Source organism: Mobula birostris, chromosome 10 (genome assembly GCF_030028105.1).
Source record: "Mobula birostris isolate sMobBir1 chromosome 10, sMobBir1.hap1, whole genome shotgun sequence".
NCBI lineage: Eukaryota > Metazoa > Chordata > Chondrichthyes > Myliobatiformes > Myliobatidae > Mobula > Mobula birostris.
This window is the reverse complement of record NC_092379.1, coordinates 20,613,012-20,627,643: the sequence shown is the minus strand read 5'-3', so window position 1 is coordinate 20,627,643 and position 14,632 is coordinate 20,613,012. Positions and strand designations below refer to the sequence as shown.

The 14,632-nt window shown below is 43.7% G+C and overlaps 1 long non-coding RNA gene and 1 gene segment (V, D, J or C); one reads left to right on the top strand and one right to left on the bottom strand.

Moving 5' to 3' along the window:
* LOC140203894 (immunoglobulin heavy constant gamma 4-like) overlaps positions 1 to 14,632 on the top strand; it is a 135,048-nt gene that overhangs the window by 55,678 nt on the left and 64,738 nt on the right.
* Positions 12,155 to 14,632, bottom strand: part of LOC140203903 (uncharacterized) — a 110,417-nt gene continuing 107,939 nt past the window's right edge. For both annotated transcript variants that reach the window (XR_011887417.1, XR_011887416.1), the window contains exon 4: positions 12,155 to 13,773. This is a non-coding gene — a long non-coding RNA (uncharacterized lncRNA). The remainder of the gene's footprint in view (positions 13,774 to 14,632) is intronic.

Genomic DNA, 14,632 nt, shown 5'->3' with positions numbered 1-14,632 from the left:
ATGTTGTGAGCATCACTGAGTCGTGGCTGAAAGAAGATCACAGCATTCAAAGATACACATAATATCAAAAGTATAGGCAGGTAGGCAGAGGGAATGAGGTAGCTCTGTCGGTAAAAAATGAAATCAAATCCTTAGAAAGAGGTGACGTAGTATCAGAGATGTAGTATCGTTGTAGGCAGAGTTAAGAAATTGCAAGGGGAAAAGGATCCTGATGGGAGTTATATACAGGCCTCTGAACAGTAGCCAGGATGAGGGCTACAAATTACAATGGGAGAGAGGAAGGGCATGTAAAAAGGGGAAAGTTACAAGAATCATGGGGATTTCAATATGTAGGTAGATTGGGAAAATGAGGTTGTTGCTGGATCCCAAGAGAAGAAATTCGTAGAATGCCTATGAGATTGTTTTTAGAACATCTTGTGGTTGAGTCCAAAAGTGGAACAGTAATTCTGGATTGGGTGTAGGATAATGAACCGCATTTGATTTGAGAGCTTAAGGTAAAGAACCCTGAGGAAAAATGATCATAATATAATAAAATTCACCCTGCAGTTTGAGAAGAAGTTAAAATCAGATGTATCAGTATTATAGTGCAGTAAAGGAAATTACAGACACATGAGAGAGGAACTAGCCACAGATTGGAAGGGGTCAGTAACAGGGATGATGGCAGAATTGAAAAGGCTCGAGTTTCTGGGAGAAATTTGGAAGGCACAGGAAAGATGCATCCCAAAGATGAAGAAGTATTCTAAAGGGAGGATGAAACAACCATAACTATCAAAGGAAGTCAAAATCAGCACAAAGGAAATGAAAGGGCATATAATATAGCAAAACCAACAGAAGGCTTGCTATCTAATATGTGCTATTGTAGTTTGTGCTGTGTATGACTTTGTACTATGTTTTGCACCTTGGCCCTGGAGAATCGCTGCTTTGTTTGTCCATATTGATGGGCATTCACACCTGGATGAATGACAATAAATTAACCTAAACTTAAAGGCAACTAAAAAAGGACTTAAAGAGAGAAGGGATGAAATATAAAGGTAACCTAGCCAATAATATAAAAGAGGATACCGAAATTTTTTTCAGATATATATCAAGTAAATGAGAGACCAGAATGGACATCGGACCACTGGAATATTACGCTGGAAAAGTAGAAATGTGAGTAAAGAAATGACAGGAGAACTTAGAAAATATTTTATGTTAGTCTTCACTGTGGAACACACCAGCAGAATGCCAGAAATGCAAGAGTGTCAGGGGGCAGAAATGAGTGTCATTTCTATTACGAAGGAGAAGGTGCTTGGGAAGTTGAAAAGTCTGAAGGCGCTTAAATCACCTGGACTTGATGGATGTCACTTCAGGGCTCTGAAAGAGGTAGCTGAAGAGACTGTGGAGGCATTAGTAATGATCTTTCAACAATCACTAGATTCTGAAATGGTTCCAGAGGACTGGGAAATTGCAAATGTCACTCTATTCTTTAAGAAGAGACAAAGGCAGAAGAAAAGAGATTATAGGCCAGGTGGTTAATAGTTAGTGCAGACTCAGTGGTTAATAATGGTTAGTGCAGACTCAGTCTGGTTAAAGTTTAGTACAGACTCAGTGGTTAATGGTTAGTACAGAAGTATTGTAAGTGTTCCCGGGGTTAAACATCAAAAGAGGTGAGTGTGACCTCACTGCAATCTGAAGGGGAATGCAGACCAGAATCACCAGTGATTGATGTTCTTTCCCAGACACTGCCTACCTCACAGTTTTCTGATTTTATTTTCTATGCTCTTGCACATTCTAATAGAAAATGTGACTTCCTTGGGACTCAGCCCCCATTCATCATCAAGAACTTTTGTGGCTCATTTGTGGACATGGTTGGTCTGCAATGCAAAATAATTGGACAATTTTACCCAAAAGCAACCACTTGCATTTACAATGTGGATTTAATATAGGAAATTATCAGAAGGTGTTTCACAGGAGCATAAATCAGATGTCAGGTCATAGAAGGAGAGGGAGTGGCAGGTGAGGAAGTATCTGGTCAGAGGAGGAATCTGGAAGCAATGCCTCAGTCCGACGGGATGATGTGCTGAAATGGTTTACACCACAATTTACTGACTCACTGAGACGTCAGACACAGAGTGATAGAAGAGTGAAGGGAATGGAAATGACATCCATAAGATGGATTTAAATTAAAGAGGAAGAGAAAGGCAGTACTGCAGGTTTAAATTCATTAGAATGAATATGTGAACTTTGTTGAGAAAGCTCCTCAGACAGAGTAATTGACTGGACTCCCATATGGAGGAGGATGAGAGGAAACTTCAGAATCATTTTAGAATGAACTCATAGCAAAAATCAGTAAAGTCCATGAAAATTATTTAATTTATTTATTTATTGGCATACAGCATGGAATAGGCCCTTCTGGCCCTTCGAACCACACTGCTCAGGAATCCCCCGATTTAATCCCAGTCTAATCACAGGACAATTTACAATGACCAATTAAAGCACCAAATGGTATGTCTTTGGACTGTGAGAGGAAACCGGAGACCCGGTGGAAACCCACACATTCTCGGGGAGAAATTACAAATTCCTTACAGCCAGTGGCAGGAATTGAATCCCAGGTCACCTGCACTGGAAAGCATTCTGCTAACCACTACACTACCATGCCACCCAAATGCTGGGTTCCCCAGCCTGTCTGATGGATTATTTGATCAAAACTTAAACTTGTGTTGGGTCCGGATGTCTTTGCGACCTAATGTTCTTCAGATGTCAGAAGGGGCATTAAAACCCATTGCTTATGACTGCAGAATACTGGGAGCAGAAATTCCATTCAAATTCCCATGCTGAAATTAACCAATGAGATAGTCCCTATTTGAGCAATATGATACTCACCACTGAAACTGAGAGTTTCCAGTAGATACACAGACAATGGCAACCCACTGAACAATTACATGTTTATTGATAATTATTTTAAAAACAAACAAACATAATAAAGTTAAACCACAATGAAAATAGGGTGTAGTCCAATCTGACATCTGAAAGCACAAAATTCCCAAAATGGTACGGCAGTACCATCCAGTACCTTCTTCAGGACAGTTATTTTCAGGTATTGTGAGATCTATCGATCTGTTCTTACCAGAATAGATTCAGAGTTTAAAGACACGAATCCGATTCAGAGATGCTATTTTATTTAAGGTGAATACAAAAATCAAACAGCAAGCTACTGGCCTAAGGCTCTTACAGGAGTAAAACTATACATTTTACTGTCCAGATGTCAGAAAGAAAGGTTTAGTAGATATCTGAACTTGTGGACCTCATCAGCTGACAACCTTGCAGTGACAATTGGATGACAGATCATTGAATCTCTCTGAATATGCAAGTTTGTTAAACCTGATCTTCAGGGCCTGAGAGCTTCCAGGCCAATGATAACCCCCAGCTTAGTGATTCATAGCGATTGTGATCTGTGTGGCTGCTTCAGTCTAAACTAGAATCACCAGGCAGCCTTCATTCTCTTCAATAAACATCAGCTCCAGCATGTCACACCGGGATTCTGCCCATTGATGGAATATTGACAAGGCAGTCTGTGACATCTCTTAGTTTCCCCTTATTTTCCACTTGATTGCTGCCAATTCACAATCATCTGATCACCTGAACTACAGTCATCAGGATGGACTTCTGTGCTCAGTCTGAGCAAACACACTTTCAGTTGTCAGTGGGAGTCTCCCAACTGCTACAGAACATAAAACGCAAGTGTACATACATGTGAACTGCTCATTCCATAGCATAATCAATAAATCAATCAGTAACAGTCAATCATCATTACAGTGAGCCTGTTTCTGACATGAGGCAAATGCTCTGTAACGAGGAGAGGGTCTTGCTGTCTCTGTGTCTTTTGTCCTTTGGTTTTGATTCATTTTGTCTCATTCTGTGTGGTAAATGTGAACCTGTTGGTTGGTGCAAAGCACAATGTTAGATTTGTATTTACATATGTAAAGTAGTGTGTTTATTCTTTTTAGTAACACAGCTCCACTGGGAGGGCCCCCTGCTCAAATTAAACCTGACAGGAAGTGTAAGGACTGAGTGTTAATGTTATCACAGAGTTTCAGACATCTGTCAGCTATTAATAACAAATAGTTACTGAGCTTCAAGTAAACCTACAACACAGAACAGTACAGCACAGGAACAGGCCCTTCAGCCCATGATGACTGTGACAACCACACCACCAAATTAATCTAAACCGAACTATCAGCACAGAATCCACATCCCTCCGTATCCTGAATGGTCATGTGCTTTTTCAAATGTATCTCAACTGTACTATCATGCTGATTCACCCCACTCCTGCCAGTGCATTCCAGGCACCTATCACTCTGTGTGTAATAACTACAACCCACAAATCTCCTTTAAATGGTATACCCCTCAGCTTAAATCTTTGTCCTTTTGGAAATGACATTTTACCCTGGGAAAATGACTCTAACTCTCGGCCCTGTCGATGACTCTTATGCTTTCATAAACCTCTATCAGGTTGCCTCTCAGCCGACACTCCAGAGTAAACAAAGATTGTTCAACCACACCTTACAGCTAATATTCTCTAATCCAGGCAACATGCTCATGAACATCTTTTACACCCTCTGCAAAGCCTCCACATCCTTACAACGGCGCAACCAGAACTGAGGGTTCATGAAGTTTCACCCAGGTTAATGCAGGCATGAAACCTATGCTTCAACTTGGACAAAAACCAATTTGTACTCTCCTCTTACCCAGTCCCATGAAATTCTCCCAGCAGGGACACTGTCTCATTGATGCTGGAATGTGCTGGATTTGACTCTTGGGCTCTTTCCTGTGAAAACGGGGACATTTTGTACCTCATTAGTAATAGGTGAATATTTTAGCTGCTCAAATACATCCTGGAAAAAAGGGTCATGAGAAGGTTGAAGGGTAAAGCACATGTCCACGTCACAGAATATAAAAAATACCTGATAGGGTGGAAGAGAAAGGTTGTTCAGTCTTCAGGGGAGTAAAACTGTTGTAAATAATCACTAATCATCCAATTTGGATTATTTATCCAGAGGTTTGGGAGAATATGGATCTCTCTCACAGAAGTGAATGTGGGGAAAGGGAACAGAAGGAGAAATTAACCCAGTTGCACAAAGGTGGAGTGACTGGAAGTTTGTGTGGAAAATAAACAATGACATGAAATAATTGGTCTGAATCTGCTCCTGTGCTGTACATTTCATTTAAGTCTGTGTCATACCAGAGTCACGGGAGAGAAACAAAATCTGTTGTGTTTCCTTTCCTTCACCATGTTCCTCTCCCACTCTCTTTATGTCTTCCTGGGACTTTCACTCTCCTGTTCCTGCACACTCACTGCATATCCACATCGTTTCTCTCTCATTTCCTCTTTCCCCTTTCTGTCACCCTCTCATCACTTCCTCCCCATTTCATTCTTTCTCACTGCATGTCTCTTATCCTCTTCCTCCTTCACTCTCTCTGTATGTTCCTCTCTCTTTATTTTCCCTTCACTTTTCTGTCCATCACCCGACCCCAAACTCTTTCTCAGGAACTGTTGTTTCCCAGCGGTAGCAGTTGGGCCCAGACCGGTCACCTACGGTCAGGTATATCAGATCATCAGACTCAACTAGTTTCTGCCTTCACTCCCATCAGTATCAGAAGCAGGTTTAATATCACTGACATATGCTGTGAAATTTGTTGTGTTGTGGCAGCAGTACAGTGCAACAGATAAAAACCATAAATTACAATGAGATACATGTATATATAACACATGCAAATCGAGAGCAAAAATAGGAGGTAGTGTTCATAAGTTGGTTCATTCCCTGTTCAGAAATCTGATGGCAGAGGGGAAGAAGCTGTTCCTGAAATGTTGAGTGTGTGTCTCCAGGCTCCTGTACCTCCTCTCTGATGGTAGTAATAAGAGGAGAACATGTCCGGTATGATGTGGGTCTTTAATGATGGATGTGGCTTTTTGAGGCATTGCCTTTTGAAGATGTCCTCAGTGCTGGGGAAGATGGTGCCCGTGATGGAGCTGGCCGAGTTTGCAACTCTCTGCAGCTTTTTCTGACCCTGTGCAGTGGCCTGTCTGTACCAGACGGTGAGGCAACCACATCCAATGCTCCATAGTACATCTGTAGAAATTTGCTGGAGTATTTGGTGAAACACCAAATCATCTCAAACTCCTAATGAAATGTAACCTCTTTCTTTGTCATTTCATCAATAAGTTGGTCCCAGGATAGATCTTTAGCGATGTTGACAGCCAGGAATCTGAAGCTGCTCACCCTTTCCACTGCTGATCCCTCAATGATACCTGGTGTATGTCACCCCCGGCCCCCCGCCATGTTCCCTTCCTGAAAGCTACAATCAATTCATTACTCTGACTGGCATTGAGTTCAGGTCATCATTGTCTCACCACTCAACCAGCCAATCTGGCTCACTTCTGTACCCCTCCTCATCACCATCTGAGATTCTGCCAACAACAGACAAATGTGAAGATGGCATTTGAGCTGTGCTGAGCCACACAGTCATGGGTGTAGAGAGAGAGTAGAGTGGAGCATGTCCCGTATCTCAGTTCAGAATGGGACAGAGGCAGTGGGAGCTGGAATGGGATAGCCAGCTGTGAGTGAGATTTTTATCTAACAGCTGTAAGACTAGGAAGTTTTAAACAATCTGTAATGAATACAAGCCAATAGGTTGAGTCAGGTACATATGAAAATACTCAGGTGTGGCGAGAAACATAAGGAGGCAAACTGCCCACAGTCATAGAGGTTGTTGTTTAGTGAGTTTGTGTTTCAAGAGAGATCTTGTTTCCGCTGTGTCAGCTGACTGACACAGATTCCATAAAGGATTAACTAATCCCAGCGGACAGAGAGGGAATGTGATACGTTCACTTTGGATGAGAGACCACTGGCAGGTTTGGGTTCTAATTAATCCTGAGGACATATTTAAGTTAAAAGTCTCAATGTAGTGCAGTTAATGGGGAAAACAGGGATACAGAGGGGTAGATATTACACTGCTATGGAGTAGAGATCTAATGAGACCACATCTGGTGCACCGGCTGTGATTCTTAGCATCACCCCTCAGGAAGGATGTGTTTTCCTTGGAGATGGGTTGTGTGGACGAGGCACAGTGAAGTGCTACTGGGACTGGGATAGAATATTCAGTCTGGTCTCTTGTTCCCTGAAGTGTGGAAAATTGAAGGCCAGTGTAATTCGGGAGGTTAAAAAACATTCAAGATGGTGCAGATAACACAAAGAATCTGTTACTTCAGGATATCCAGGGCACTGGAAATCTGGAACTCTCCCTGAGAAGTGTGCAAGACTGGGGAGGTGGGGTAGGAGGTGTCAGTTGAAACTTCAAAATTAATAGAATTTTGTTTGAGTTCAATTATTAAAATATGTGGAGCCAAGGAGGGTAGATGGAGCTCGGACACAGGTCAGCTTAAGAGGGAATAGACTGGAGGGCTGAACAACCTCCTTCTGACACTCAGTGCACAGGGTAAATTTGAACAGAATCTCTGTGTGCAGCTGTTGATTTACCAGAAACACATTTCATATTCTCATTCTTGACAGGTGGGTGAAACTGGGCAGCGATATAGGGGATATTTCCTTCTCAGTTTCCTGTAGGAGATGTGGCTTGACTTAATCTGAACAGGGGGCCTTCCAGAGGAAATAGGCTTACTAAAGAGAATAACTTCGCTGCTCAAGGCATGGGAATATTTTTCTGATTCAGGGACCAATATCAATAAACAATTCTTGTAGTACTGAAAAGCGGATTGACGAATGTGACTGAAACTCTGAAGGGAGAAGGAGTCCCTGCAAGCATGGAGACATCTATCTTCTGGGAATTAACAATATAATGCTGACTTGAACCAAACTTAAATATTGTCTTCTATGGGAAGAAAACAGATGGGCTCAGATTGATGGCAGTGCTTATTTACACTGCAAGTAGGAAATTTGTGCTCTGGCCCAATGCCATTATACTGATAGTTCCAACGAAACTGCTCCAGTACAGATACAACATTGATATCTGCATAAGAATGGGAAAAATTGCCCAGTATGTCCATTCTCAAAATACAGGACAAATCTAATTAGACAATAATAGCCCAATTCATCTGCTCAATCTTCAGAAAAGTGATGGGAGCCATAGTTGACAGTGTTGGAAAGTGGCACTTACTCACCAAATAACCTCATCACCAGTGACCACTTTAGGATTTTATGGGACCACTTGGTTCTTCATTGATCAATCTTGTTGTCTTATATGCTGCTATCAATTCCTCTGGCAACACACTCCAGATATCGACCAAAATTTTGCTTCATAAATCTCATTTATACATTTCCCCCTCACCTGAAACTGCTGGCATTTGAGGTTTCTACTCTAGAAAAAGGCTGTGACTGTCTATGCTCCTCATAAATTTGCATACTTCTGTCAGTCCATCCCACAGTCTCCAAAGCTCCAGCAAAAACAGACCAAGGTTATCCAACCTCTCCTTGCAGCTAATATGCTCCAATCCAAACAACACTGAACTGAATCCATTCTTCACCCTCTCCAAAGCATCCACATCGTTCCTGTTATGCAATGACTAGAACTTTACCTGATCCAAACGTGAAATGAAAACTCAAGATATGCTGGACAATTTTGGAAGGGATCCTATATGATCTGAGAATTCAGCAGAGGCTCTCCCTGTGGATGCTATCAGAAGCCTTTTCAAAGTCCATGAAATTGATGTATCATTGTCTCTGCCACTCTGTGCACTGCTCTGTGATGTTGCATAGCATGAAGATCTGGTTGACGGAGCCTCTATTCTTCCTGAAGCCAACTTGCTCCTTCTTCAAGCACTCATGCTGAGAACCACTGGGACCAGAGCACATGTACAAAGATGTCTTGATGTTGAGAAGTTCAAGGACACCAGTGTGAGACCTGCTGTCATCATTCAACTTAAAGAACAGATTTCAGGCCTTGGCGAGGATGTGTCAGTGTACAAGATCAACACGATGTGGAAACAGATTGTGTCAGTGTTCAAGGAGATCAGCGAGGCTTGTCTACATTACAGAGCTGGAAAGAAAAACAAAGAATGCATACAGCAGGAAACATGGGACAGCCTTAGAAGAAAGATAAAAAATCAGGATGAAAGTGTTCGATGCAAAGTCAACACAAATTAAGGTGAAACTTCAACTGGCATTCACTGAAGCTAGCAAGAATGTGAAGAGCTTTTAAGAATGGATAAAAGAGTCTACATGGAAGACCTTGCATGCTGGCCACAGCAGCAGCCAATTGACGTGATCAGGAAAATATATACACGATTTCAAAATTGGTATGTGGAAAGTTCCAAGCCAGACCTAGTAGCCCCATGAGAGTTAAGAACTGTCTACTTTTGACAAATGCACGAAGAATGATGGACAGGGCATTTCAGAGATTTACTGAATAGACGCAGAGGACCTTGATATCAACGCAGATCCACTCAAGAAGGAAGAGATTGTGTGACAAGAATCCACGTAGATTAAGATGTTCGCTGTCCTGTGTGATCAGCAGTTGGTCTGCCACCTGTCTTCAGGAGAGAGAGAGATAAGGAAAACAATGGAGCAGCATTTGGAGATGTGTAATGAAGGGGAAGGAGAGCTGTCAAGAGCGGCTCCCCCTTTGAACCCTGAACTGTTTGAAGTGATGGACAGACGATACCCCAGCAGGGGGATAAAAAGGGACAGGTTCGCTAAGGCAGGACACACACGACACCCGAGGTAACGAGACCCTGGAAGTGGTGCACCTCTCAGAAGTCGGTGGGAAGCTTTTGGATGGCTGATCGCGGGATCAAGCCTTAGACGCTCAGGGTGGAAAGGCACGATTGGCGGGATCCTGGTGTGTGTCCACCCTTGCCTGGGTGCCAGGTTCAACGCAGGGAAACGATCGTATCTGGAAACGGAAGGGTCACAGTTGGTGACCTCAGATGACATCACAGAGGACTCACCCGACCGGGAGCAGTCTGGCAGGAAGTCTCCTGGGGTCGTCTGTTATAATTGCGGGAAAGCCGGACACTTTGTGACCAGGTGCTTTGCCCCAAAGAAGGAGATGGGAAAAGCAAAAACAGCAATTTTGACTGGCTGTACCGAGCTGGTAAATGAACCGCTAAGGAAGGACAGGTCTGCCAACGTTCAGGAAGGGCGCGAGAGGTTTATCTCGGCCGGATTGGTGTCGGCAAAGGAGGGGTTAAAACCAGTTCCAGTGCGGATCTGGAGAGACACGGGAGCGTGTCAGCCACTAATACTGAAGAGTGTATTAGAGCTTAGCTCAGAGACCCAGACTGGGGAGGTAAAGGTCCAAGGTGTTGGGGAAGGGACAGAGTCAGTCCCTTTGCACCAGGTACACTTACAAAGCAACCTGGTCTCTGGACTAGTCACGATCGGGGTGAGGTCCGAATTACCGATGAAAGGCGTGGAAGTCTTGCTTGGTAATGATGTCGCCGGGGGAATCGTGTTCCCAGTCGTGAGATTGACAGGTCAGCCTGCCAGCACTGAGGCCCCGCCCATGGACTCACAGGTTCATCACGGGACCGCGGTAGTGAATTTAGCTGAGACGTTTCTGCCAGCCTTGTACGAGAAGGGGGTAGAAAGTGAAAAGAAGGAGTGTAGTGAGGCAAGAGGTAGTGAGGGAGCTGGGACGGACGTAACATTAGCCAGGAAAGAATTTGTGCAGACGCAGGAGCGAGACAAGGGGCTGATGGTTTTGGTGGAGGAGGAACGCTAAGGAAGAAAGGGAGACCAAGTACCGTACCTGCAGATGCGGAATGAGGGGGGGTGCAAAAGAGTTATGGGGATGAGGTTTTTAACCTGGCCCACAAGGTACCCCCCGGTGGACATTTTGCGGTACTGGAGGGAACAGTTGGTGGAATCATGAAAGAGGTTTACCGACTGCCCAGGGGGAAGGATGTTATTGATTATGACCGACGCGAACTGAGACGGTCACAGGCTTTTGATATGCTAACAAACCTAGTCCAGGTTAGCGCGGAAATCAATGAAGCTAGGGTCCCCCCGATAAGAGAAAAAAACCATTTTGAAAAGATGAGTATGGTATCCACCAGATGGAAGAAGGCTATTGTTTTGGCCAGGTCTGCTTCTCTCCCTTAATCCCCGAACAAAGCGACTCTTTAGGAGAAGTAATTAAACGACTCGCACCCGTGTGTTTGATTGTCCCGAGGTGATGCAAAGAACTGGGACGTTGGGTGGTGTCTGTTAGGTCAGCCTAGCAAGCAACAACCATATAGAATGAGTAATTCAGTGACTAAAGGGCTGACGAACACAGAGGTGTGTATTGGCAATTTAATACCGCTGTCTGAAGCCAGTTTGAGAGTGAACCGTGAAAAAAATGAGTTCAGCCACACGAAGGTCACTTACCTGGGAATTGTGGTGACACAGGGGCAGCTGGCAGCGATACAAGCTACAGTGCAGGCTATCGCTAACCTCCAAACCCCGACAGACAAGAGGGCCCTCAGAAGGCTCTTGGAGATGGTGGGGTACTGTAGGAAGTTTTGCAATAACTCTGTGGTCACTACCCCTCCCCCTCCCACTAAGCCCTTGCGAGAGAAGACTAAGTCGGAATGGGACGACCCTTGTTATTGTGGTCCGGGACAAAACCAAATGAGAGGTTACATTGATCACAATTCATCAGTGTTTTTGGCCACTATGAAGTTTGCTAAGTTGGAGCCTGGTCTAAGGGATTATTAATAACACGTATAAAAGGAACAGAAAATGTGATGGCTGACTGTCTGTCAGGTGTTGACAACTTCAAACTCACTGTATTAGCCAAATAGCTGATAAAGATGTATATTTGTGTGTGTATCAAATAATGTATTCATGTTTGTAATTTTTACCCCCCCCCCGGTAAAAATCCTTAAAGGGGGGAAGTGTGACAAGAATACACATAGATTAAGATGTTCGCTGTCCTGTGTGATCAGCAGTTGGTCTGCTACCTGTCTTCAGGAGAGAGAGAGAGACATCACAAAGGACTCGCCCGAAAGCTGACTGTGAAGGTCTGTGTGGAAGCTGTGTTGAATATTCATTCATTTTGCTCTCTCTCCCCGCCCCCCCCCCACCACTGTCCATCGCCATGGCAAAGGTTACTGCAAACTGAACTAAATTGAACTGGACTTTGTGTCACTTTGAAACTGGTCATTTACCCCTAGACAACGATAGAGCTTGATTGATCCTGTTATCTTAATTCTGTGCACAGCTGTGTTTATCATTGCTGAACTGTTGCATTTATTATCCTTTTGATTAGAGTACTGTGTTGCTTGTTTCTTTAATAAAACTTTCTTAGTCCTAGTAATCCAGACTCCAACTGAGTGATCCATTTCTGCTGGTTTGGCAACCCAGTTACGGGGTACGTAACAATTGTTACTGTGATTAAATCGTTAAGAAACGGCAAAGCTCCAGAACATGACAATTTGAAAGCCAAACTGTTCAAAGCTGAACAAAAAGTTGCAGCAGTCTGTCAGTACCTCCAATTGAACTTTGTCTTTTTGTGTGTTTTCCCCCTCGCCATCAGTCTGTGCTTTTGTATTGCCATGTGCTCTTGTTTGTTTTCATGCCCCATGTGCTCCAGTCCCGATTCTGGTTTTTGGATTTCTCTGGAATTTTTGATCTCTGCCTGAACTTTGATGCCGACCTTGTTGCCCCTCTGGATTTGCTACTCAGTAAATATCACAGTGTGCACAGTACTTGGTCTGTGACTGGGTTCCTGCAACCTTTGTTTACAACAATCTGTGAATGGGGACAAGTGTCCAAGGACTAGACAAAGGGAGTTAGGATCCCCAAGAAAGGAGCACTAAGTGATTGCAACAATTGATGTGGCACCACTCATTTGTCTCACCAAAGTCATTGTCCAATGGATTACAGATGGTGGTGGTGATTACTCCCTGTATCTGCTCCTCTCTTCACCTTTACGTCCTGCAAGCATCGTCTCCATGTACCATTGATCATCAAATGGTCAATCTGGATCTTGTCATGTCCACTGGGTGAGCACCATGTCAGTTTGTGGATTTCGTGGTCCGGAAAGAGGGTTCCTCCTGTGACCAGATAGTTCATGGCACAGAATTCCACCAGTCTTTCACCATTGTTATTGATCGTTCTACATCCCTATGTACCCATAACCCTAGTGAAGTGTGAGTTGTATTTTCCACTTTGCCATTTAGATCTCCCATGATGATGATTATGTCATGGCGTGATGTTAACTCTATCTCTGCTGTTTGTAGAAGATGCCCTTTTCTTCAATATCACTCTTGTTATTTGGAGCACAGCACTGGATCACAGTCATGTTCACTTGCTTCACTCTCAGCCTGACTCTCACCAGCCGACTGTTCAATGGTTTTCACTCCAGTGGGGACTTATCAATGCCTTTCTTCAAAATGACAGCTACACCATCATGATGCTGACCATCTTGTCTTCCTGCATAGAAAATAGTTTCACCAGTTGCTGCTTTTCATCTGCCAAACTCTGTCGAACTACTTTCACTGATGCCAGTGTATGTTGCCTGTAATGACACATTACTGTGGTTGTTTGTGTGAACTTGCCAGTGTTGTACATGGTTTGACAATTGCAAAAAACATTTTTGGTCATGATATTGGCAAAGTTCATGGCTCCCTTCACCATGCCTGTAGCTTCCTCTCAGTTTTCACTCCTGTCAGCCATGCAAGTCCCGGGTGGTGACTAGTGAATACCATCACATTCAGATGTAGAAGGATTCTTCATTGCCGTTTCCGTAACTGTGAAGACAGTCCTTGACAAGGTTGGTTTGCTGGAATATCTGAAGTAAAGATCAAGACACTGTATCAAACTGGATCGAAAACTGAGCACAAAACAAATGCTAAACGATATCATGAGTAGGGCTTATGATTGAGCACCCAACATCAGTTCAGGTATTCTTTAAATATACAATTCTTGGGACCCAAGTTATGATTTCCAATTAGTGGGATCATCCTGAACCCGTAAAGGGACTGCAACTAGCTATCTGTACTCCAGAGAGTTAGACAGTCTGAATCCCGGAAGCTGGCGTGGTTGGGAGAATCTCGTAACAATCACAATTTTTTATTTTGACTAGTCAGGTTCACTAACCCTGACCTGAAACTCCGAACCTGGATCTCTTTTAGTCTGGCTTCTACCTTTTGACCTGTTTGGCATGGGTGACCCTATCTGGAGCTAAAGCACAAGGCCCTGACTCAAGCCAACATAGATCTCGGGATCACTGAGGCTTTCAAGCCTCCAAACCCGAGAGCAAGGCTGTGGTCCTCTTGGAGAAAAAAAAAAAGATTCACCATTTTGATTGGTGCCATGGTGAGGTTGTTGTGTCAGGTGGACATAAAAGGTTTGGAAAGTTCTCCACTATCTGTCCCAACATTGATGCCTCAGTCAGCATCACAGAATATCTGATCTGTTGGTACTTCATTGCTGTTTCAGAGAGGTTGCTCTGTGTAACTTGGGTCCCACCTTCCCTCCGTCACAACAGAGACTCCACTTCAAAAGGTACTTCATTGTTTGCAGAACCCGCTCTGGTTTGCCATGGCGTCATGAAAGCTGCTGAGTGATGACAATTCACCTCGAGAGAGGGGTGCTGTGGCTTACTGAGTCATTCAATCAGCCCGCTTCATACTTTACCCAGGATGCAA